Here is a 26,298-nt window from a genome sequence, read left to right on the forward strand (position 1 = left end):
AAAAGTGTGTAGCAGGAGTGGGACAGGACAAGGATCCCTTTCAGCTTGGTCACATGACCTGGCAAGCAACCTGGCTAATGTGTGGTGGTTAACAGGAAGGCAGTCCCATTCACCTGGCAAAATGTTCTGCAAAGGATGGACCAGTTCTGAATCAGCTTGCTGGCGGGATCCAATTCCCCACCCTTGGCTTAGATGAACGCTTGCATGCAAGATGTTCAAGACTATAACAGCATATAGTTGCAAATGGTGTTTAACAGTCTCCCCCAGCCTGCTGCTCTCCATATGTTTTGGACTACAACTCCAGAGAAGACGTCTAGGCATTATGAGAACCATAGAGCTGTTACAGGCCCAAGTTAATCAAAATGCATTCAAAGGGTGGTATCCAGTTAAAACCCCATCTGCACTATACATTTAAAGCAATATCAATTTGGCTTTGCCCAAAGAATCCTGGGAACTGTGGTTTGTTAAGGGTGCAGAGATACTCCTGTTCTCCTCAAAGGGCTACAATTTCAAGAGTTCATTGGGAAGAAGGATTTACTGTTAAAACATTATGTAAATTGGACTTGTGAGGGGAATATGGGGGTCTCTTGAAGACTCTCAGCACTTTTAACAAACCGCAGTTCCTAGAAGCAAGCCCCATGTGGAAATAATGGATTAGCAAGCTTTCAGAAACTGAAACTTTTACCCATTGAAATGATGGAATTATTTAGATGATTCTAATTCAGTATAAAGAAGAGAAATATTTTCATTGTTTAATTCCCCCTCCATAAGCCACAGTGTTACTAGATATATATTTGCCTCTGCAGTAATGATTGCATTGAAATCACAAAGTAATCTTCCGAAAGCTACACAAATAACTCACTGCTGCTGTAATAAACATTACAAGCACCTTGCTAGCCATCTGCAGGCAAACTTTCAAAGGGAAAATCACGTCATCAGATTATCTGACCCATACAGTGTCTTGCAGATGTTTGGGGATAGTATTTGGGGCATAGCTCATTTCAGGCTCTATATAGTAGAAACAAAATGTGCATTTACACAGTTAAAAGAGTAACTGAATTCCCATAAGGATCTTCAAAAGCTTTTTTTGTTTGCCCAAGCACCATATTCTGCTACTTTGGCAAAGAGGTATTCACAATGACCTGTTAATAGGAAAGAACTCATACTTTTACCAGATGGGTTCCAGCCCAGACAGCAGTGTCATCTGCCTTTATTTTAATAGCTCCACCTTTTTCTTCTTCTTTTTCTTAAAGTGATAAATGAGGTGAACATGACCTGGCCTTAGAATGTCATGGTTTAAACCATTTCCTTTCATCTTGCTTGGTGTCTTGTTGAGGAAGCTTGCTAGGTAGAATCCGTTCAGCTGCAAACTTATGTATCAAAACAGTTCATAGAAGTCAAGCAGTTTTGCCAATGTGCCAGCCAGGTTTTAGTATATAAACCAACAGGCCTCAGACAATAGTTTTCCTTCACTTGCATTGATCATTTTTTGCCCTGCATGCAACTCTTTACATGGCTTGTTTTGAGACATGACACTGTTTCCAAAGCAAATAAACTGAGACACAGTACATAAATACCAGATCCATCCTTTGATTTTACATCCTTTACATCTTCCTATAGGCATGTTAGGTTTAAATGCCCATGAGAAGTAGAGCTAGACAAACATCGATTAGCAAAATGCAAAATCCTGCTGCAAATGAGAGAAACATATGTTACCCAACTGAATTACAATTATGGATGTAAGATCAGATGTTACCATCCACAGAAGACTTCTTGTAGGTGCCTTTGATAGGCAGTCGGAGCTGTGTGGCCACTTTTCCATGATGTTGTTTGTTTGCTTCTTATATACTGAAGTTCTGAACCACCCTTCATTAATTCATATGCCAGAGCAGTTTAAAACAAATTCATTAAAAAAATTACATTCAATACAACCAAGAGAAAAACATAGTTAAAAATCAAAACCATAACAAACATAGCAGACATGTCTCAACAAATATAGTTGGCCTTACAATATCTAATTTCCCCAAAGACCTGTATTTTTTCGTAGCAACAAAAACCAGATGATGACAATATTGCATGCCGTCATTCCTCCAAGGGGAGGAAATAACCACAGATGAGGTGCCACTATGGAGAAGGCCCTATTCCATGTCACCACGTAATAGGCAGAACAGCCGAAAGGGCTTTCCTTGCCTGGAGAAGATGAAAAAGGGGAGGAGGGCATCTTCCAAGTTCATAGGAACATAAACTTATACTGACTCATACAATTGGCCCATCTAGGTCAGTATTGTCTATTCCAATTGGCAAAGACTATCCAGGGGTTCAGACTGAGGATATTCCCAATCTTACCTGGAGATTGAATTTGGAGTCCTGCAGGAAAGTCACCTGTGAAACAGCACTGCACAAGGATGTCTAGTTTCCCAGTAGGGGCTCTATCTATGGAAGGTGAGGGGCTGAGTCCTCAAAAATTTCAAGGAGGGGGTCAGGCCCCCTCAATATTCCATGGGGAACACTTGTACAGTGGTACCTCGGGTTAAGTACTTAATTCGTTCCGGAGGTCCGTTGTTAACCTGAAACTATTCTTAACCTGAAGCACCACTTTAGCTAATGGGGCCGCCTGCTGCCGCCGCGCCGCCAGAGCACAATTTCTGTTCTCATCCTGAAGCAAAGTTCTTAACATGAAGCACTATTCCTGGGTTAGCGGAGTCTGTAACATGAAGCGTATGTAACCTGAAGCATATGCAACCTGAGGTACCACTGTCCATGCCATACGACATGTTCATGCCACACATGAGTGCGTGTGACATGTCAGCACAGTGTGCATCATGTGAGAGTGATGTCAGCACATCACATGGCGCCAGCCCCCTCAATTGTGGGGGGGGGGCAAGCTGGTGTGCCTGTTCTCCAGGTTGTCCCAGAGTAGGTTAGCTTGATTTTCCCACCCCACTCCACCCCAGATTGAAGCCACAGGGAGGATAAAAGAAGGTCAGCAACCTTTTTCAGCTGTGAGCTGGTCCACCGTCCCTCAGACCATGTGGTGGGCCGGACTATATTTTGGAAGAAAAAATGAGCAAATTCCCATGCCCCACAAATAACCCAGAGATGCAGCTTAAATAAAAGCACACATTCTACTCATGTAAAAACACCTGGCAGCCCCACAAATAACCCAGAGGTGCATTTTAAATAAAAGCATGCATTCTACTCATGTAAAAAGTCACTGATTCCTGGACCATCTGTGGGCTGGATTGAGAAGGTAATTGGCCCACATCCAGCCCAGGGGCCTTAGGTTGCTTACCCCTAGATAAGCGGTTCTGTGCACAGCCCCAGTGAAAATGGGAAGATGCCTTCCTTTTGAGATTATTCATTTTCACTTTCAGTATATTAAACTCTGTTTTGAAGATATCGTATCAGTGATGAAATTATGGTGGATAGGTTGTGAGTAGCTCAGTGGAATCCGTGCCCCTCTATTCCTGACTCCAGTAGTTGTTCATGTGGTGGGGCAGAGTTACCCTCCCAACACCAGCATCACTTCTCCTTAGATGGGGGTGGGTGGAGCAGGGGAAGCGGCGAGGTCAACATTGCATGGATACACCAAAGGGAGTACCAAAGGGATGGTTGGTGGCAAGACCACTGGTGCAACAGTGTGGCCCCAATTTTGCCACCACCCCACTCCTGAGCCCGGTACTGCGTGACTCCCCTCAGTTTCAATCCAGTCAAGCTACATGTAGTCTTCAAAAACAGAAGCTAATGGGAGAGGGATCAAAAAGATAACAAAGCTCGACTCTGTAACTCAAGCACCACAGTTATGATCTTTTTGCTGGAAACTGGAGCCATAATCTGAAACAAACCATGCTCTTCTCTTTTCCCTATAATGCTCAGTTCTTATAAACTGCATGAAACCATGAGGTTTCTCCTTCTCCTTCTAATTGCGTAACTATGACATAATGTTCCATTTTAAATTTAATTTCTGTAGGATTTTTTTTAAAAAAAGAATGCAAGTTTTTTTCTAGTACCACAAAAACTTTGAAAATGTGTTCTGTGCCTGCCCCTCGTTCATAGTCTACTAATTTATTGAAATTTGGACTTGGTTTTGAAAGATTATAGACACTGCTGTTTTAGAGGCGAGAATGTAAACAAGAAAAAAGGGAGCTGAACCTTTAAATGTTAATACTTTGGGAAGCTGAAGAGCCAAATGTGTGTCTGAGGGAAAAAGCTCCATCACCTAAATGAATTGTTTCAAAAAGGAACTGGTAGGTGGGTATTCGGGTTGAATAATCTAAGTTTTATTCTAATGTGCACTGGGTTCTATCAGGTCTCAGACACACACACACACCCGAAGACAGGCAAAAAGGCATAAACAACAACAACAACAAAAGCCTGTCTTGGGAAATTAATATTGCAGTAATATCCAGGTTCTGGAAAGGGAACTCTGTCGCTTTTAGAGTAAACACCAAAAACAGATGCCACAATCTCATAAAATAAACATGCAGTGAAAGGGTAACACAGACATTAACAGCAAACTGATTCAGTAGCCAATACAGTATGATGAGAAAGGCACACACAGTATGGTGTGAGGCAAAATAGAAGCCATTAGCCATATGGTACAGTGTGGAGATGGCCTCCATGACGAGAAACAGTTGTATGCTGTGTGGTTTATAAAATAATTATGCCGTGGCAAGCAACATTTTTATAATTATTGGCAATTTTAAAAATATTTTTCTTACGCTGGAAGCATTTACCAAATTGAAGGATGGAGGCAGCAGCTTCATTTGCTGTATATTGTGCTTTTAGGCTATGCAGGGAGCTGCCATTGCGAAAACAGCAGCTAATTTACATGCGATTATGGGAGACTTTATATGATTCTTTTTTAAAAAAAGAAGAAGAAGCAAGGGATGTACAACATATAGGCGGAGAGAAATACTTGGATGAATATTACTTGCCACCTGTCAAAAAAAAAAAAAAAGCTTCCAATTTGTATTTTCCTCCTTTTCTTCTTTCCTTTGTAAGTATGTGGGGGGAAAGGGAATGTGGAGCTCTGAGGTTGTCATTGGCAACCACAAAATCTGTTTTGAAAGGGAGAGAACCTGAGGACAGTTAAGGGTGCCTGAAACATCTGAGGCAAGAACTGGTGACCTCCATCTCTGTTCAGTTTTTGGAATAAGCTGTGCCATCAAGGGTTTTGTCCACTTATACAAGGAAGACTGCCAGTAATGTCTGGGCTACTGTATTATTTTTTCTAGATTGCTTTTAAGAAGGCCCACCCAGTGGCCAGCATCCTATTCTCAGAGTGCCCAAATAGGAAGCTGAGAAGCAGGATCCGAGAACAGCAGCATTGTCCCCACATGTGCTTCCTAGCAACTGTTTCTGCAGGTGCCTGATAATTCCAACTGTCCATGGTGGTCCTGGGAAAATGTATATAGTCGTGGATTTATCACCCAGGGTGCTGCTCACAGACTGGCATTATTTCTGGGTGGGATTCAATCACATACCAGAAATAATGTCCTCCCTAAAAGAGGGCACATGTTGCGGTGAGACCTGGAGACTGACCTCCTGGTTGTGGGTGGGTCTATTGGATAGCCACAATACCCGATTGGTAGGTCCCTCGTTGCTGGGTTTAATCTGGCCAATGGGGTGCAGTCTAAATGGATCGAGGGACCTATATAAACCGATGCATGGGTCGCAGAGCTTCCTCTTTTGGCTCATGCATCGGAACTCCCACCCACCTCTCCCTAATTTTAGGGCATTTTGCCATTGCGTGTCGTCTGTCGTTGGGACAGGGGCACGGCAGGAATTTTCCCCACTTGGCTGATTGGCTGTGACCATTTGGGTTTCACCTGCCGCGTAGCAATTCATCACAACTTGTAAGGTTGCGGATAGGCTCTGGTTCAGGTGATAGGGATGGGAGAACACTCTCACCATCCCTATGTGAAGGGTAGAAGAAGAAGAAGAAGAGTTTGGATTTGATATCCCGCCTTTCACTCCCCTTCAGGAGTCTCAAAGCGGCTAACATTCTCCTTTCCCTTCCTCCCTCACAACAAACACTCTGTGAGGTGAGTGGGGCTGAGAGACTTCACAGAAGTGTGACTGGCCAAAGGTCACCCAGCAGCTGCATGTGGAGGAACGGAGACACGAACCCGGTTTCCCAGATTACGTGACTACCGCTCTTAACCACTACACCACACTGGCTCTCAAGGAATCCAGGGACTTAACTTGCTTTGGTCAACCCCCGAAAGGGGGTTGTGCCCATGCCTGAGTCCAGGGGAGCATCTGGGGAGTGAACAGAGTCTGTTCCCAGGCTTTTCACCTGTCTCAGGTATTCACCCTTGGCTGACCTATGATAGAGTTCTGGGTCAGCGCTACCTGAAAGTGTGTAGGGAGCTAGTCGAACCAGAGCCTATGCAACCACTCATTTTTCTGTAATCAATAAAGTTTTGGCCTAAATTCTGCCAAAAACCAAAACTAAAATTTGAATCAAATGTGTCTTTATTTAGGGGGGAGGTCTCTGGGTCTGAACACACAAAAGTTAGGTTGCACAAATTGTTCCTCTTAACAAGTCCTTTGGCTGATTAATATTCTATGGCCTTTTAAACATGTCTGCGGGGGAGTATTGTTTTGTTTTTGTTTAAACAGTCTATTTTGTGCTTTTATCTTGTGAACCGCCCCAAGGTCTTTGGATGAAGGGCGGTATATAAATTTAATTTAAAAATAACTAAAATAACTAAATATGTCTCCTCCTCCTTTAAATTCATCCAAGTTGGTGGTCATCACTCCCTTCTGTGGGACCCCCCCCCCTTGCTGGCATTAGGCTTGAAATAAGCATTCTGTTGTAGCAAATAACATAGTTTGTGATATGTACTTGCTTGTGGCGTATGTGTGTCTGTATGTGGTTCCCATAACAATTTCTCTAATTTGCAAAAGTGGCCCTGAGTCCAAAAAAAGTCGGCCTTAGGTGATGAATTCATGTATTTATCAATTCATTCCAGTAATAACAGGCTCAAACTATATGTACATGAAACATCCATGTATATTTTTTTCATATGTCTGGCCTATTCACATATAAATGAGTGATGGGGTATATATATTTTTTCCAATGAAATTAAGTGTAGAGGTGACTAAGCAGTTCCCCACCCCTTTTATCTCTCTGTACTCTGGCTCACTTCCAGTGTCAGACCTGGGCTGGGATAAATTTCCTGGAGGAAGAGAGTGCAGTGGCTTAAGGCAGGGGGAAAGCATCTGTTCAAGAAATGGGTTGGAATTTGCCAAAAATGAAGTTTTGCATCAAATTTCTGGGCATATTCTTTTCCAGGATGAATTGCTGGAGAATTTCAAACCCCCTGGATAATATTTTGCCATCCTCCAATATGGTTGAGAATATCAGATGCAACTTTGGGTCCAGGTTTCACTTATTGGTTAGGTCATTCAGTTGATATTGTGACTGATTAATTTGTGTCATGAGGTGACAGATTAACCAAAGTACTCAAGTGGCAAATATCAAAACAATAAAGTAATTTCATACTACAAAAACAGACCCCAGAACTATGGGAATTATTCTGTGACAGAGATGACTTCACACAGTAGGAAGAGCAGATGTTCTGGTGACTCAAACATCTGCTTTTTGATCTTCTGTGAGAGCTCACATATATCCTCCAGAGAGATGTGTGAGCTTTTGGTTATCCTGCAAAGACACTGTCAAGAGATCTGCATATGAGTACCTCGGGTTACAGACACCTCGGATTACAAACACTTCAGGTTACAGACTCCACTAACCTGAAAGTAGTACCTCGGGTTAAGAACTTTACCTCAGGATGAGAACAGAAATTGCGCGCCAGCGGTGTGGCGGTAGCAGGAAGCCCCATTACCTAAAGTGGTATCTCAGGTTAAGAATGGTTTCAGGTTAAGAACGGACCTCCAGAATGAATTAAGTTCATAACCAGAGGCACCACTGTAGTTCTGTACACCAGCCAGTTTCCAAATCAAAATTGGAAAAGTAATATTTTTCCCAGAGACTTTTTAGCTGTTCCTAAAAAGCATTCCCACTAAATGCTCATGTAAATGTTAGAGATCTTTCACTATAATATGCAAGGAGCTATCACCGGAAGTATGATATGGTCACCCCTGCCCATGAACGGGAGTAAAGACAAGAAGCAAAAATTTGGAGGTGAGAAGAGAGGACCAAATCTACTGGCAACTCCTGACTCTCCCTTGGTCCAGGAGCGCACCTTTCTCCTCATTCACCTAAACCCTACAGCATCTCCTCTTTTTCCAAAAATAGAAACTTTGTATTCTAGGTCTTACCAATAACCATTTCCCCTTCTTAATTCTTTCTCTCATTTGCCAGTTTGGAGGGAGTGGAGAAGATTATAATCTGAGTAAAGACATTTCTGGTTCCCAGCCATAGAAGCTGCAAGCTGTGTGGAGATAGATCAGAGGTGGATAAGCATTCAAATATATATCTGAACAAAGAAACAGAGCTATCCACGTCAACTGAGATTTATTTATCTTATTTAGTTTCATACATTTCCTTTCATCACAGAGATCAGAAGTGGACAGACCACCACTTTGCACCTGTAGAAGTAGAGCAGTAGATGTGCTGTCTTCATCTTTGCAAGATACTATGGTTTTCTGTATTGGGTTTTATCCATGGAAGGCAAATCAGTGGATTGGCCTTCCCCAACAGCAAATACCATGTGGATTCTTAAATCCAGAATGGAGATTGTATAGGAACAATAGCATAAGATAGGGGGCTGCTAAATAAGTCTATGTAAACAACTTATACCTTGCACCTGACCTGCACTGTATATTTTTTTTCTAGTCTCGTAGATTGTGCTCACCCAAATAATCACTGCGGAATCCACTTTCAACACAGAGAGAAATATTACTTCCCCAATAATGACATGCATTATTCAAACAGTCTGTAGGTTTGTATTTGCTCATCAGTGGTGACAACATTACAAATGAAACAGTAAAAAAGCAGTATATTAGTACATTAAAGTAAAATGTTATGCTATGCATATCGCCAAAGTACTGCAGTGATACGTTGATCAATCTCCTTTTGCTGGAGCACAATGCAAAACGGGTTGTTTTTAACACATTCATTAATAAAGACTTAAAAAGGGGGGGATTGGAAACTGTGTTAAAAATGCTACTAAACAGAAAACACAAAGCAATATCATACAGAGATGAGACACAATCTAAGACTTTTCTTTCAGGATTTAAAAAAGAAATTCTGATTGTTCATCGATGAAAGCAACTGGCATAGACTGCTGAACTGGTTATTTTATTTTATCCAATATTGCTTGCAAAGATACCACTTTCATTTTTGCCAGCATTTGTAGTGTAAATGAGGAGCAACCTATCGTAAAATGATGCTACTGAGATCAAAGGAAGCAATCCCTACCACTAAGCTGAAATCATTCTGGGGAACTGTTTTTGATTATGGTTAATGATGTAATCAAGCTAGTAAACTGCCTAGAAGTTGTCGTTGTAGTGGGATTACAGTTTGCCATCATAGAGCACCTAATAATACGAACAAAAAAGTATGGACTTATAAAAATAAGATATTAGTTAATGTTTACTTTAATGGCACACGAGATGAGATCGGGTTGATTAGAATGCTGATAGGAGCTTTTCCCGAAGGAAAATTACTGAAATTTTTGTACGGACGAAAATGCCAATAATATAGAGAGGGGGGAAAGACCACAAGAGTGATTTTTAACATCTTTGATTTCATTCTTTAAAGACCAATTATTTTTCTGTCCCCTGTGGGAAGGGGAAAAAAAACTTCTTTCTTAATGGCAGAATCATTCTGAGACTTCTCTGATTCATTTTATATTTAGTAGATTACAGTTTTAGAGTCATCAGTCAGAAGGAACCCAGCCAACTGACAGACCTGAAATCATGTCCTTTGATTGTAATTGACAGGAAAAGCATTTAAGGTAAAGGGGAAAAATATTTTATTCATCTTTGATTACACTGTGATGTGATTTGGTGACATAATACAGCTGTGAACTGAAGCAAGAAAGGCAATAATTCCTACTTCAGGTTTTTGACATGATGTAGCCCTTTAGTCTTCTTCAAGCCTAAGCCTCCAGCTACAATAGGCCCCTTGATGGAGTCTAGACAAATAGATATACAGACTGTTGCCATTTAAAAAGCAAACAGCTTTAAAAAAGCATTTCTCAAGGCTGTGTATTTCAGACCTAAATGGCAGCACAATTTCCCATCCCCAACCCCCAAAATTATATTCAGTTAGCTCCCGCCCTCCAGAAACAACTTATTGGGCTGAGCTCCTTCACTTTAATCGGGTCTTAAAAGTAATCAAGAAAATGGTATTTGTTGCCATATTAAAAAATATTCTCTCAAGAGGCTTTAAACATCTTGCAACTAATTCATATGCAGGAGACATTTATTTCCAGTATCATACTGCCTGGATGGCTATCATAGCTTTTCTCTTTCTTCCCTGCCTTAGTATCATTTTGATCTCAATAGGTCCATTTTCTATTAGTATAATAACTTTCAGGTGGCATTTTCTTCTCAATTGCCTATTCAGCGTGTAGGATGGTGGTGAAGGGGGACGGTGACTTCAGCTTCCATCAGCCCCAATCAGCATGGCCAGTGGTCAGTGGTAATGAGAGTTGTAGCCCAATAACATCTGGAGGGCTGTGGATAGCCTATTCCTGATGGAGAAACACAGGTAAATCATCAGCTGTGGGTGATTTCTAAACCTGTGCTTTAGAAATATGAGAGGCGAATTTTTTCCAGTGAGTGACACAAGTTGAATGTAGATGTACAAAGCGTGTTCTCACTAGCAGAGAGCACGTGTTGCGGTTGGGGAGCAGGCCACCATCATGACTAGGCAAATTTGGGGAACCCAAGCCGGTAAAGGGTTAATTGGGTTGCTGGGGATTTTTGTATGTTGCTAATTTGGAGGAGGGGTCAGAGTCTATAAATTGAGGAGTTAGACTAGGGGACGCCCTCTTGGCCATTTTGCATCGGATCACATGGAGCACTTGGACAATCTTCTCATTGTCTGGTTACATTTCTTTATTTCTTTATTTCTTTATTTCCCCTTTCCTTTTAATCCTCTCCAGTCCCTTAAATATTTTAATTCCCCCCTTTTCCTGTTCGATTTCCCACCCCACCCCTTACCCTGCCCTGTGGGAAGATTCTCCCTGTATCTGTGGCTTGCCTTTCCCAATAGGGAGAGAGCCCCCATTAGGGGCTTTCTTTCACAAAAAGGTTTCCTCCATTTTGCTTGTTGAAATTGTGGGGCTAGTCAGGGCTGTTCCCAGCTTAGCTGGAATCACTTTCGTTTATAGCACCCCCAAAGGTTGGCTTTATTTTGAGTGTGTGCAGCGCTGTTGGCCAAATTTTAAGCTAGCCTTGGGTGGGAGCACTAATTGAGTTCTTTTAACATTGCTATGAGACTAAGATTCTCAAGAGCTGAAGCGGGGAGGCCTATTCGGCCTGCGCATAACTTCCAAGCCTGAGTCCGCTACAGGTAGCAGTTAATTGTTAAGTCTCTGACACGTGATTCATTCTCTCTATGTATCTGCTTCCAGGCCCAGTTGCTGCTAATGTATATCTGAGGCAGACAGAGGGCCCCAGAGGCTCCCTGTCCCTCCAAGGGCTATGAGCACTCTGTATATGCTCTTGAACTATGCTGTTTCTGAACAAGTTTATTTTCTTTAAGTTTGTTTTGCTCTGATAGTGGCGACTGCCATTGTGGCTTAGTGGCTAAGTGCAGGACTAGGACCTGGGAGACAGGGTTCATATACCCCTCTTAGCCATTGTTATAACAAAACAAAACAAACTGCTCCTTTTGAGCTATTCTGTTGCTGGGTAGTTCGGCCCATTTGTGATAAAAGAACTTTGGGTTTCTTGAAGGGGTGCTTCCCTCTAAAAGGGCAAGCAGGGGTACCTGGACAAGCTGTGGGCTACCTCAACTTTGCTATTTCACTGGAAACAATTATGCCTGGCCTAGAAGGTGATCCTAGGGCTTTGCCCTAGAATTCGATGGCCTGGAAGCGTTTCCGGCCTGAATAGTGTCCCCATGTGGTCCATGAAGCATTGGTTTCACTGGGTCAGCGCATAGTGCCGGTAATGCCTAGGTTGCAGGATTGGTCCCTGTATGGGACAGTTGCATGCTCCCCCATTGCTCTACCTGGACACTTAGGTCCTTTTTGTGGTTACCTCACTGCGAGGGATGTAACGGGTGCCACATTTGCAATATGCAACTGGGAGAAAGCACCTTTGCGTGCCCGCATTGCAGTTTGCTCTGTGCGTTGCAGAGCACGGCGCTGCACGGGCTGCAATTGCATTGCATTACAAGGAGATTTGCAGTTGCATTGCACGGAGGGTGTGTAGTTGCATTGCACGGAGTGTGTTGTTGCATTGCACGGAGTGTGTAGTTGCATTGCACAGAGTGTGTAGTTGCATTGCACAGAGTGTGTAGTTGCATTGCACAGAGTGTGTGTACATTGCATGGAGGGTGTAGTTGCATTGCTCAGAGTGTGTTTTTTGCATTGCACGGAGTGTGTGTGCATTGCATGGAGTATGTAGTTGCATTGAACGGAGGGTGTGTGCAGGGCATGGAGTGTGTAGTTGCATTGCATGGAGTGTAGTTGCATTGCATGAAGGGTGTGTGCATTGCAGGGAGTGTGTTTTGCATTGAACGGAGTGTGTAGTTGCATTGCACGGAGGGTTTGTGTGTGCATTGCATGGAGTGTGTAGTTGCATTGCACAGAGCGTGCTTTTTGCATTGCATGGAGTGTGTAGTTGCATTGCATGGAGAGTGTGTGCACTGCACGGAGTGTGTTTTTGCATTGCACAGAGTGTGTGTCTGAAAAGGAAGCTGGCTCGGCGGCAGATTGGTTGGGACTCCTTCAGGGGTTCTGGCCAGCATCGGCCCTGTAAATTCACATATCATGATGGCAGCACAAGATGCCCCCTGCCCAAGCGGGGGCGGGAAGTTGGCAAGCAATAGCTCATTATCTTTTGCCCATATTCCCATTTTATTTAGGGATCCAGTTGGATATCGTTGCAAAAACATGCCACTTGCATATGGAGAAGCTGTCTGCCTTGAAGGAAGTTATTTTGTAATACTTCCTCTGTAGCAAGTGATGCTTCATCAGATCCGATCTTGCTGGGTCACTTAATTAATCTTCCCACTAGGCCAGGCTGCCTGCGGCCTGAGGTCCCCTTACCTTTGTGTATGCCTACCAAGTGTGGTGAAGGCAGATATCAGGTGATGGTAGCAATTCCTGACCTGAATGTATGCAATAGTAGTTCGCCATGGCAGGATACCTTGAACCCGCACAGGGATTTTCAGGTTCATGCTGGTGCTGCTGGATCTTTGCCCTTTGGTTTTTATTTCAAGGGCAGCTGGTGAGCAAAGCTATGGCCTCAAGCCCGGTATGGTGAGGCAATCATGTGACATAACTTTTCTTGAGTTTTCCCCATTGTAGTAGCAGTTCGCATGTGGCCCGAGGAGTTCAGTGACCATCGGATCTGCTTTTGGTCTGATAACCAGGTAGTGGTGAGCGTCTTGGCAAAACAGTCCTCATGCTGTAGCACAGTCTCTGCCCCTCCGCTCATGCTTTCGAGCTGCGCCACTTAAGGTTTACTATTGTGTTTTCTACTCTCCAAATTACGGGATCCTCTAATGATGTCGCTGACACTCTATCCGATTTTCAGATGAAGCGCTTCAGATCCTGGGCTCCAGACTCAGCTATTGCCAGATTTTTTTTTTCCAGACCACCTGTGGCATTTTGACAACAATTAGTAATTACAGAGAGCGGCAGCTTCCATTTCCCCTTCTGCTTTTACCTCTTATGGGAAGGCCTGGATGGATTTCTTAGCCTTAAGCTGGCAGTTCTCGGCCATTCAGAAGAATTGGCCCCCATCCTCTGAGCAGATCCGGCAGTATTTGGTCCACCTGCTGCAGATTGGGCATGCGGTTATAACTATCAGAATTCAGTCCGCTGCAATGTCTGTTACACTGAAGCTTTATTTTTCAGAGACCCTTGTATAAGGTTTGTAGTGAGCAGGCCCTTGGAAGGTTGGAATAGGCTCCAACCTCATAGGACAGTGGGCAGGAAGTCGGTCAATTTTTACCTATGCAGTATCTGCAACAAGTTAAAACTTGTTTGCTGGTTAAAGATCAAGGCGAGACTCCTTTCAGTAGTCCATTGCATTTTCGCACTGAGGGTTGGGTAAATGGTTGTTGGAGCCAGCACGGGGCTGAGAGTCCAGAGGCTTATTGCTTCAGGACTTTTCCTTACCCTTTGGAGCTTGTCATCGGAGTTGGGAACGCTAAAACAGACTTAGTGGGCAGGAGTGCCACAATCAGGCTTCCCGCCACGGGTGAGGAGGGCCCTTGCCCGGTTATAGAAGAGAATATTTGGCTTTTTATTCCCTGGGGGCTGGCCCGCTCCTCGTGCATGAAAATGGGTTCCCGTTAGCCAGACATCAATGTGTTTACGTCATGCACCAGTTATTACGGCCTGCGGCTTGCTTACCACTGAACACGCCTCATTCCTTACGATTAGGTGCTGCTGCAAAGGCTGCACACTGGGGGCCTGTCAGTAGACAGGATTGTGAATACGGGCCATTGGAAGTCTGACACTGACAAGGGTTATATCAGGAAGTGTCACAATGATGTCTGTGCTGATGCTTGTCTGTTATTTCCTTTTCCTCCCCCCTTCTTTTTTTTTCTTTTTTTTCCTTCTCTCCTCTCTTTTCTTTTCTTTTTTCATAAGGAGCAGCTGTGCACATTTGGGCCACAGCATTGTACACTAGGCTGGCAAGCATGTTGACAAGTTTGGACTGGGGCGCCATTTCAGTCTTCCTGCCCATGTGAACATATACTGGATCTCCAGATGGGGAATACTTTGGGAGGAGATCCTTCCTTTGGTGCGGTCGAGTGTGACCTGTGCAGGTCCTCCCGCAGTGCTGGTGGTACAGCTGGGCAAGAATGTTTGCTGTCTTCCTCCAGCATAAGTTTGCATTCCTGCATGCAAGAGGGCTTGGATTGAGTTGGTGGCAGCTCTCCCTGGACTCAAAATAATTTAGGCATTGGTTCAAGGTGGTATGGAGGGGGGGTTGGAGCACCTGTCCCCTCCAATGCGCAAAGATGTTCCATTAAGGGAATTCAAGGTTCCACCATGCTTTTGTCGACCCCTTTCGAGGGGTAGGGCCATGCCGGAGTCCTTGGGAGCATTTGGGGTGAGCTTGAGTCTGATCCTGGTTCATTGCTCCCCCATGCTGTTTACTGGAACTGACGATATGGTGGGGCCCAGTCGTCAGTGCTGCCCTGCTGAGGTCAGGTGCAGCTAGTCTGGAACCAATGCCTAGACAAACTACCACCAAGCAGGCCAGGAATCATGTTAATAAGGCGGTGGATAATAGAATAAAATAAATAAAGTAAATAAAATAACAAATAAAATAAAATAGGTCCTTGCTTTAGGTGGTTCTGTAATATTGCACCCTGCTAATTTTCTTCAAGGCTGTTGCTCTCTTTAGGGCAGATGGGGTGCATCTTTCCCCTATGGGGAACGACACCTGGCGGGATGTGATTGTTTTGGGATTCATTGCTCCCCCACAATGTTTGCTGGTACTGACGATATGGTGGGGCCCAGTCATCAGTGCTGCCCTGCTGAGGTCAGGTGCAGCTAGTCGGGAACCTATGCCTAGACAAACTGCCACCGAGAAGGCCGGAAAGCGTGTTAATAAGGCAGTGGAAATAAAATACAGGTCGTTGGAAATCGAATGCATTCAAAGGTTATGTTCGTTAACATTATTGGTGTCTTACAAATTTTGCTTGTTTTATCTTAGGTTTAGCAGCTGTCCGCATCTGGATGGTGGGGCACAGCATCATCCACTGGGCTGGTGTAGCAGCACGGCAGTCACAGTCGGAAAAGGGTCCAGGTCTTGGCCTTCCTCCACATATTCAGTTGTCTTGGCTGTCCAGACGGGGAATGCGCTGGCCGGAGCTCCTGCCTCGGATCCGGAGGCAGTTGCTAAGGGAAGGACCCCCATCAGCCATTGTGGTGCAGCTGGGTGAGAACGACCTGGTTTCTACGGACTGTTTTTTCCCTGCGTGCTGCAATTTTGTCGGACTTGGAGGCGCTGCAGGCAATGGTGCCAACAGCGAAAATATTTTGGTCAAGGCTGCTACAAAGGCGTGCTTGGAGGGGCAGTCGTTGCCCAGCCGCCACTGAGAGAGCCAGAAAACGCATCAATTCCGCAATGTCAAAAAAGATCTTGGAGTTGGGCGGAGATGTGATTTTTCATCCTGAGATTTCCTCTCAGAGGCCATCCTTCTTTCGAGATGATGGCGTGCACCTTTCTGCTTCGGGTAATGAGGCTTGGTTAGGTGCGGTGGTGGCCAAGCTGAGGTCTTGGCTGGGGCTGTGAGTGGTTTGGCGGTGAGCCGTGGGCTCCATGGCGGTTAGGCATTGGTTAAATTGGTGCTTGGAGGGGTAAGGTGCCTATCCCTCCAAATGATGCGAATGGGAATTCCGTTAAAGGAATCCAGGGGCTTGCCATTCTTTCGTCCTTGTCCGTGGTGCCGGGCTTGGGCCGTGCAAGCCCCACCGGAACATGAGGGTGAGAGGTGTTGGACTGCATTTACCCAGCCTCATTTCTCCCCAATACTTGTTTCCCACGCTGGCTTCCGGTGGTGCCCGGAAGTTTCAGCCCTGTCCTCGGGGGCAAGGACAGATAGTCATAACCAATGCCTAAGCAACCACTCACATTTTCTGTATTTGAATAAAGTTGTGGCCAAAATTATGCCAAAAACCTTAAACAAAAATTAACGTGTGCTGTGTGAATTTTTGGGGGGTGGCACTGCGGAACTCAACACGCAAAGCGTGTTCTCACTAGCAGAGAGCACGTGTTGCGGTTGGGGAGCAGGCCACCATCATGACTAGGCAAATTTGGGGAACCCAAGCCGGTAAAGGGTTAATTGGGTTGCTGGGGATTTTTGTATGTTGCTAATTTGGAGGAGGGGTCAGAGTCTATAAATTGAGGAGTTAGACTAGGGGACGCCCTCTTGGCCATTTTGCATCGGATCACCCGCCCCCCCCTCCCTTTTTATAGGGTGGTTCTTGGGTTCATTTGACCTTGCTATGCCTTTCATGGGGTCGTTCGCCTTTGAGCGGGGGCCTGGTAGGAATTTTGCCATTTGGCTGATTGGCTCTTGCCACTTGGTTTTTGCCTACTGCGTAGCAAATCGTCACAACTTGTAAGGTTGGCGGTTAGGCATTGGTTAAATTGGTGCTTGGAGGGGTAAGGTGCCTATCCCTCCAAATGATGCGAATGGGAATTCCGTTAAAGGAATCCAGGGGCTTGCCATTCTTTCGTCCTTGTCCGTGGTGCCGGGCTTGGGCCGTGCAAGCCCCACCGGAACATGAGGGTGAGAGGTGTTGGACTGCATTTACCCAGCCTCATTTCTCCCCAATACTTGTTTCCCACGCTGGCTTCCGGTGGTGCCCGGAAGTTTCAGCCCTGTCCTCGGGGGCAAGGACAGATAGTCATAACCAATGCCTAAGCAACCACTCACATTTTCTGTATTTGAATAAAGTTGTGGCCAAAATTATGCCAAAAACCTTAAACAAAAATTAACGTGTGCTGTGTGAATTTTTGGGGGGTGGCACTGCGGAACTCAACACGCAAGAGGTGAAAAATAGCTTAGTTAAATCAATTGCGAGACAGAGGTGAGATCTCCATTGGTTGTTAAGAAGTCAAACCAACGTTCATCACCTTCAATAGCAATTTCTTAACTCACTGCATTGCTCTGGAGTTATTTGGAAAAGAGTCCCGATATAATAAGGGTCTCTTGTTTTGGGTAAGGGATGGATGGTTTCAGACAGGGCTGGATTTTTATTAAAATCTTAGTGCTGAACTTATCCACATGGGATTTTGTTTTCTTATTCTCTTCTCACTCCTTGATCTGTACAGGAAGTGACTTACATCTCACTAAAAATACAAACAATGCATGACTCTTTCATATGTATTATATGTACAATATACATCTTCCTTTGTATGTTATTTTGCATATAATTACTCGGGGTTCTTTTTTTAAAATGACAATGCACAAAACATAAAACTGCCAATGCAAGGGGTCATCCAGTGCAAAGAAAACCCAATTGTATCTGAAGCAAGCTACAAATCCTTTTAAAATGGATTCCTTTCCCACCCTAGTTTGAGGATTAGTTCTTCAGGTAGAGCAGTTTTTAAAGTCACCAGTCTATTTCACAAATATATTTATCCAAATCCAAGAAATCAATTTCCAAAAGATTTGGGCCCAGAACCAGGACATCATCTGGGAGAAGCTGCATATATTTCCTATTGTCACTGCTCTTTCATATATTTTCTGGAGTGTGTTACCTATGCTTTTTGGTGCATGATGTCAAAACTGCAGTATGAAGCATGTAGTATTTTTGATTATACCATTAGGTGATGGGAATTTACATGAAAGGGTTTTAAAGAAATCATTGAAGCAACATAACAATACCAGGTGACTAGTGCAATAGTAAAAAAAATGTCCATGAACTTCCAATATTAAAGTACATAACAATCCATGGTGGGGTTTTGGGTTGGTGGAAGAAGGCAACTAAAATTCACCCCTTATTCATGATATACTAGACATCCTAGGTGATGTGACGATGTACCTAGGGTGGGAAAGAAGTTAGTTTGCTGGAAGGAAAAAGTTATTATTGCTGGCATTTCCCCCTTATTCCCTCATTTTTATTTTTTTTAAATGCCCATACACAACAGTAGAAGGGACATGGGTGGCGCTGTGGGTTAAACCACAGGGCCTTGGACTTGCCGATCAGAAGGTTGGCGGTTCGAATCCCTGTGACAGGGTGAGCTCCCATTGTTCGGTCCCTGCTCCTGCCAACCTAGCAGTTCGAAAGCATGTCAAAGTGCAAGTAGGCAGGAAGATAAACGGCGTTTCTGTGCGCTACTCTGGTTTGGTAGAAATGGCTTAGTTATGCTGGCCACATGACCCGGAAGCTGTACGCCGGCTCCCTCGGCCAATAAACGAGATGAGCACCACAACCCCAGAGTCGGTCACGACTGGACCTAATAGTCAGAGGTCCCTTTACTTTTTACACAACAGTATAGCTAATAATCATGCATTTACCTTACAAGAGATCAAATGAAACAGCATTTGTTTGAAGACAATTCTCTTGCCAGTTAGGCTAGTCATTTGTTTCTAGGGGCACAATGCACCCACATGCTAGTTCTCAGGTTATGGAGGGAAAGTTAGACAAAGACCTTAATGAAATCTACAAGTCTCTCATCTCAATTTCCTTGTCCCTCTTGTAATTCAAACACTGGAATGAATGGGAACCGAAGAAGAATATCTCAGTGGGGAGAACTTGGTGGATTGTGCCCATAGTTGTAATAATTATGAGTAAAGGCTTTATAAGATACTTTATAAGTGTGGGGCCTAATGCAGAATCTGTCTAGAGCAAGTACTCTGCAGGGTAGGGGGCAGGCTAGTCAGCATTTATCATTTAGTTTTGCTGTCCATGATATATTTGCAGGAAACTCAAGTGAAATAAATGGCAACAATCCTTCATAGTATGCTATAAATGGATATCTAGCATTTATTTTTTATCATGACAAATTTCAGCTCTAGTACAACTGAACAAAATCATACACAATGAGTCCTAGGCAGTGTTATCCAAAAGGGTCCATGGAGGGGGAAATCCTATTTATGGACTGCCTAATCCAAAGCTTTGCCAGACTCATGCCAACAGGATAGAAGGTGTGTGTGTGTGTGTGTGAGAGAGAGAGAGAGAGAGAGAGAGAGAGAGTTAGTTAGTCAGTCAGTTAGTTAGTTACCGGTAGTTAGTGTTTCTCTCTGTTTTTGTATCTGAGGGGGTAATATTTTTCGGACCAGAGATGTATTTTCCATGCCATTGGTTGCAATGGGTGAAAAAAACCCAGTACTTCAAAAGAAAATCAGTACAGAAACTCAAAGCCATATGGGAGATCTGCTTTATCCTATGGTCCCTTGATGCCCTTCCGGGGTCTGTAAGATTGCTCCCTAAGACTGCTTGCCTGGGAGTAAGACCCATTCAGCTCAGTAGAATTTACTTCTCATGTCTAAGCTTGCACAGTACACTGTGTTGCATATTTAACTTTTAGATTTAGTCCAATTACCTAACACTGAATGCATGGGCAGTTGCAAATTTCATATGCTACCAAGCTATGGAAGCCGTGAGTTAAATATTACTATTCATTAGCTCAGGGGTCTGCAACCCGCGGCTCCAGAGCCGCATGTGGCTCTTTTACACCTTTGCCGCGGCTCCGGGGCGGATACCAGCGAGGGGAGGAGGCGCATTGTGCACCCCGACACTCCCCACTGTGGCAGGCGCTGTACTGGCTGTGACGTCGCATGGGGGCGGTGCGTGCGTTAGTCACGCACCGTCCCGACGTCACCTTCCCGCCCGCTGTCAGATCGCGGCTCCAGAGATATATTTGTTTTAAATGTCACAATGGTTTTGCGGCTCCCAGTTTTTTTTTCTTCGAAAACGGGTCCAAGTGGCTCTTTTTGTCTTAAAGGTTGCAGACCCCTGCATTAGCTAATAAAAACCACTCTTTTCCTTGAGAAGAAGCAATTCTTATTTAAAATAAAATATTAAATGTAGACTTGGAATCCCCAGGAATATGCATGGTGAAATATGTTAACCCTTTCTCTTAGAAGGTATTATTTTTATTTTTATGTTGGGGGGAGGGACACACCTGTCCCACCTTTCAGCCCCAGAAGAGCAAGTCAAATGCCTTTTTATGCCCTTGCAAGTAGACATTATTTTTCATGGGTCTGAAAAGCAGCATGGAAAGGATTTCACATCATCTCCCAGTTTGAAGATGCATTTCTACAAGTAATAGGAGAGTAAGTGCTTTTGAACTCAATGGGGCTTACTTCTGATGGGGCACCAAAGGTAACTTGCCCTTTGGGATACTTCTTTGGGTTGTGATGAGAGTGAGAGCACTCCCCCTGTTTGCTTGGTCCTAAGTGAGAGATTGGAGGGGAGGATGTGAGTTAATTTGGCTTCTGTGTGCTATGGAGTCGTGTCGGTAGTGAGAGCATCATTGGAAGACCATGAATCCAGAGTGACTTGGTGCTTCAGATTATTTTGCTATTTCATGCTATTTATTTATTTTATTTTTGTATTTGTTTTTATTGTGCTTTTCCTTTATATTCATATTCTGTCCACTGCTTCGGGGACCTTTGGGCTGAACAGCAGTAGGTCTAGAAAGGAACCAACTATTACTATAGACATGTAGAGGGCTGCACAGAAGAAACACATTTTTAAAAGTGCTTCTTATGAGGTCAAACTTTATCTATAGTCTCTAAGGAAAAATCAGACTTTATATTCTAAAGTCTCTCTTTTCCTCAAAAGGATAACCCCTTAAAATAAATTTAATGAGGTCAGATGCAAAAATTTTATGCAAACCTTTTCCTGACTTCATCCCAGGAGGGGGAGAAAAAGGGAAACCCTGGTCAGCATTGCCATCAGAACATCTCAAGACTTCAAGAAGACCTTCATCTGGTATGTCAGCACCTTTTATTTTAATCTCTTTATTGTACTCCTGAGTGGGTTTATTTTTTCTGAATCCATTTAAATGTTGCCATCTGTCACCCTGTTCCATGTTTACAACATAATGGAATCCCTTCTGGATTTCTACTCCTATTTCTAATATGGAAGTCCTCGCTGAGGAGACAGCTTACAGTGCAACCCTATGTATGTTTCCTCAGAAGAAAGTCCCACTATGTTCAATGCTGTTTGCTTACTCCCATGTTCAGAATTGCAACCTTAAGCAGCCCTTAAGGTATGGATAGGGAACCTGTGGCTCTCCAGATGCTTCTGACTACAACTCCCACCATCCTTGGCCATTGGCTGTGATGGCTTGACCTGATTGGAGTTAAGAGTCTAAAAATATCTGGAGTTCCTCAGTCCATCCGTCCCCCCACTGCTTAAGAGGAGCAAAAAGCCTAGCGGTTATAGTTTGGCTTTAAAAGTCTCAGCTGGTTTACATGCACACGATGATTCAAGACCTGAACTTTGTTCAGACATTCACACCTGATGGTTTAGCACCAGACTTTCACACAGTCAAGCATCTTGTTTGCACAAAGTCTATGCACAATGCCTATTGTCGCAGTCTTGTTGCTGAGCAACCATGTGCAGAGCTCAGTGGGGTGGGAGGCCAGCCAACCAGAAGAGTCTCTGAGCTGTACTTGCCTGGATGCTGAGTCAGCATCCAAAGTCAGGTCCAATCCAAGGGTTGGGCAAACCTCAATCTGCATGGTTAGACTGCCAGGAGTCAGGGAATCCGATGATCATAGGGTCAAGGGTCAAGACGAACAGGAAGCTGCAAGGCAGGACCAGGAACTGATGCCAGTAACTGACTCCTGCTGGAAGCTCTGCTTGAGAAGGCTGAAGCCAGCTGGTTCTCATCAGTGCCTTCTCCTCTGTGTCCTTGAAAGCTGATCAGCTGCAGGTAGAGTCACTCCTTCTTCTCCCCCTTCAGGCTGCTGTTCAGCAGGCGAAGCTGACTCTTGCCTCATGACACTTATTCTCAAAGTATACAATACTGATTGAATGTACAAGAAATACCCGGCCCACATTTGGCTATATGTACATAGGTACTGGGAAAAGAAAATGTTTAAACAGGTTCTGGGGCTAGTGGTTAAAATGTCCCCTCCATGCATTCTATCCTATTCTGTGTTAAAGCCTGAACAGGCTTTGAATATTCTTGAATGAAAGTATAACCTGTCTCATTAAATTGATGTCACTGATATGACTGTGCTACCTGCAATAATTAACACATTCCTTTGTTCAAACCCTCATTTGATGCTACTGCTGTCAGTTAAAGATAAACATGCGTGTGAAAACTAACTGGTGGCACAAAATTACTCTTCCAAAGTTTACCTACGTTACAGGGAGAGGAATCAGAAGACAGATCCAGATCCTTGTTGATCACTCACAAAGTTGTACTACAACCACCATTGGCAAACTAGTGCCTTCCAGATGTTTTGGACTACAATTCCAACAGGCTGGATCTGAGTAGGGTTGAAATACCTCTGGATGTTCCTTGACATACACGTAATACTGCGGGTCGAAGCAGTGTCTGGGAGGAAATGGAAAGAAAAAAGTCCAGGAAAATCTGGACGTATGACAACCTGTGTTGGCAGTGTTGGTTTTGCCAATTTTCCTTAAAAATAGCTCAAAAATGTCTTTTCTGTGATTTTGCCCCCCCCCCCAAAGCCCAGCAACCCTAGCTGATGGGAGGGATAATCCAAAACTTTTTGCAGACCACCAGGTTGGCAAGAGATACATTACATTAGCAATTATACCATGTACACCTTTTCTGATAACCATGGTAGAACAAATGGATGAATTTGAGTAAGCAGTATACCTGCCTTGCTATATATTTTGCTACTTGTGATTTCTGTTACATGTGCAACATTCAGGTTGGTGTAGTGATTATAAACTACTTCTCCGCAGATGAAAGGTAAGTTATAGCTACTGCAACATTATTGCTAAAATTACCATTTGAATGATAAGCAATTTGGGGAGTAATTATAGTGCACACACTACATTCAATGCATTCTGATATATGGATAATTACTCCTGGTAATATGCTTTAGTTAGATATTACAACAACAATAACAATTTATTGCAAAATTAATTCCTTGGCACAATTTAACATTTATTAACAGGAAGTCAAAGTGACTTGGTTTATCGGGGGCCACTTGTAAGTTGCTTTCCCCTGTTCATGTGCTAATTGGTTATTATAGGTCGTTTTAATTTTTTTTTAGTTTAAATTAATTTGGTTTCAAGGTGCATTTGTGGGTTTTTTTATAAAGAAGACATGATATTTACAACTCATGTGGTTTTATTTAGGTAAAAAAATAGTAAGGTAATGCAATCATCTTTGGTAATAGAATGATGGATGAATAGAAAACATTTTTTTAAAAAAATCAGGTCAATGGTACTGATGATTAGTGCATTGTTAATCAAGTTCTTCAGATTGCCATCAAAATCTTTATCTCTTTCACTCAGACTGGTGAGAGGATCATGAATATTAAAGAGATTCAAATCGATCTGCACTCATATAATATGGAGCACTACAAATGAAAAGGATAAATGAACCCAGGCTGTGACTCTGTGTACAGCTATATCTTTTAACTAGACGGCAAACCCTAATCAATTTCTGGACTGATATTAGGCTTCATACACAGCAAGTCCATGGAGATAAACTTTTTTTTTTAAATGCTCTGTGTATTTTGTGGATGAACTACTTAGTTTAAATTGTACACCTTAATTCCAAGTACATTTACTTGGGGGAAAAAAAAGATCTGCTAAACTCAATGAGGTTTAATTTCTTGAGTCACCTACTGTAATCTGGGCCTTCTACTGGTACTGGTCCAGACCAAAAGAAAAAGAAAATAACTCAAGCTTGTTGTTACTATGCTGTGCAAGCTCAGATCCCATTTCTTTGCTGCAGTCAAAAGCAACAGTTCAGTGAAGATCGCAAAGAATATAAGGATAACTAAGACATGATAGGGGACACGGGTGGCGCTGTGGGTTAAACCACTGAGCCTAGGACTTGCTGATCAGAAGGTTGGTGGTTTGAATCCCCACGACGGGTTGAGCTTCCGTTGCTCGGTCCCTGCTCCTGCCAACCTAGCAGTTCAAAAGCATGTCAAAGTGCAAGTAGATAAATAGGTACCACTCTGGCAGGAAGGTAAACAGCATTTCCATGTGCTGCTCTGGCTCTCCAGAAGCAGCTTAGTCATGCTGGCCACATGACCCGGAAGCTGTACGGCGGCTCCCTTGGCCAATAAAGCGATGAACGCTGCAACCCCAGAGTCGGTTACGACTGGACCTAAGGAGTCCCTTTACCTTTACCTAAGACACGATATATGATTTACAAGGGAAATGAGCAACAATAAAGGTCACATGGCTGTGACATAGAACACTATGACTCTTAATATATGCAATCAAACAGTGTACTCTGTAGGAGAGAGCCTCCTGAAGAAAGTAGGAGGGCCATCCCATATAATAGAGGAATTGGGCTTTTAGTGTGCTGGCACCTAGCCTTTGGAATCCCCTCCCATTACATGTTGAGCAGATTCCATCTCTTGTGTTTTCAGCACCAGCTGAATACCTTCATATGATGAGTCTGGTGGATCAAGCCAATGGCCCATCTACTTCGCCATTCTGTGCTCATCGTGGCCAGCCAGGTGCTTGTGGGAAGCCTGCACATAAGTACAAGAGAATTCTGTCTGCCTGCAGTTCCCAGCAACTGGCATTAGGAGGCGTAATACCTCTGACAATAGAGGCAGAACATAGCTAACATGGCTTCCTTTTTCAACAAGCCTTTTAAGTGGAGATCCTACTCTTTATCCCAATGTGTACTGGAGCTATTTTCAAACTTCTTTTGTATATGGGATTGTTATAATTGTTTTATTTGTGGAACTGTTCTTAATTATCTTTATAATTTGCTTTTTGGTTGTTACTCCTTCGTTCATTTTACAATTGGATATTTCATTGTTGTAATCTGCCCTTAAACCTTATGGTGGAGGATGGGTAAGAAATTTAATTATTATTATTATTTAAATAATAATAAAAACTTCTGCCCTGACCCTCACCACTTTGTGACCTGGGATGGATCTACACACCAGAAAAAAAATCTCTATAAATAAGTCATAAATTAAATTGTTATAACAAAAGAAAAAAACCCTATGTAAAATTGCATAGAAAAGTTTTGTGCTCTACAGCACCATCTGTTGTTGCATAGTTATAACGCATTTAAAGCACTTTAAAAACAAGCAAAGTAATATAGCTGAGTCCCATGTCTGAGACTATGCCAGTGTTGTTCCTTTCTAGCTGTGTTCATGAACAGGAATGACAATTCAGGCTGTTACTATTAATAAAAAAAACTTATTTTGACCACAGTTCTCAACCTGAAGTGTTCCTAAACATAACAACGTTGCAGCATCAGAATCTGCCTTACACAGTACAAGGTCCATCTGATACAGCTTTGTCAACACTGACAGGCTGTGGTTCTCCCAGGTCAGTAGTGAGAGCAGATGAGGTTCCTTGGGGCATGTAGAGTTAGCTGGTTATACTAGTTCTTCTGTGATAACTATGTTGCAATGTTACAAATGAAACGCATACCTCTTTGCTACAAAACAGTGGGTTAGATCCAAATTGAGTCATTATTAAGTCTCATTGAAACACACTTGAATTGATCGATGTTTGGATTGCTCTG

The 26,298-nt window shown here is 43.4% G+C and overlaps 2 long non-coding RNA genes across 4 annotated transcripts in view; one reads left to right on the forward strand and one right to left on the reverse strand.

The window, feature by feature from the left end:
• The window catches only part of LOC309533341, a 249,425-nt gene that overhangs the window by 169,884 nt on the left and 53,243 nt on the right, over nucleotides 1-26,298 (forward strand). For 2 of the 3 annotated variants that reach the window (XR_014220140.1, XR_014220141.1), the window contains exon 3: nucleotides 21,495-21,569. The exons of the other annotated variant lie outside the window; for it this stretch is intronic. This is a non-coding gene — a long non-coding RNA (uncharacterized lncRNA). The remainder of the gene's footprint in view (nucleotides 1-21,494; nucleotides 21,570-26,298) is intronic. 3 annotated transcript variants of the gene reach the window in all.
• Nucleotides 1,228-22,405, reverse strand: LOC309533393. Its single transcript, XR_014220205.1, has 3 exons — nucleotides 22,260-22,405; nucleotides 8,293-8,405; nucleotides 1,228-1,690 (listed from the first exon to the last, which is right to left on the reverse strand). It is a non-coding gene; the product is annotated as an uncharacterized lncRNA (long non-coding RNA).

This window comes from Podarcis vaucheri (genome assembly GCF_965113315.1).
Source record: "Podarcis vaucheri genome assembly, chromosome: 5".
NCBI classification, from domain to species: Eukaryota; Metazoa; Chordata; class Lepidosauria; order Squamata; family Lacertidae; genus Podarcis; species Podarcis vaucheri.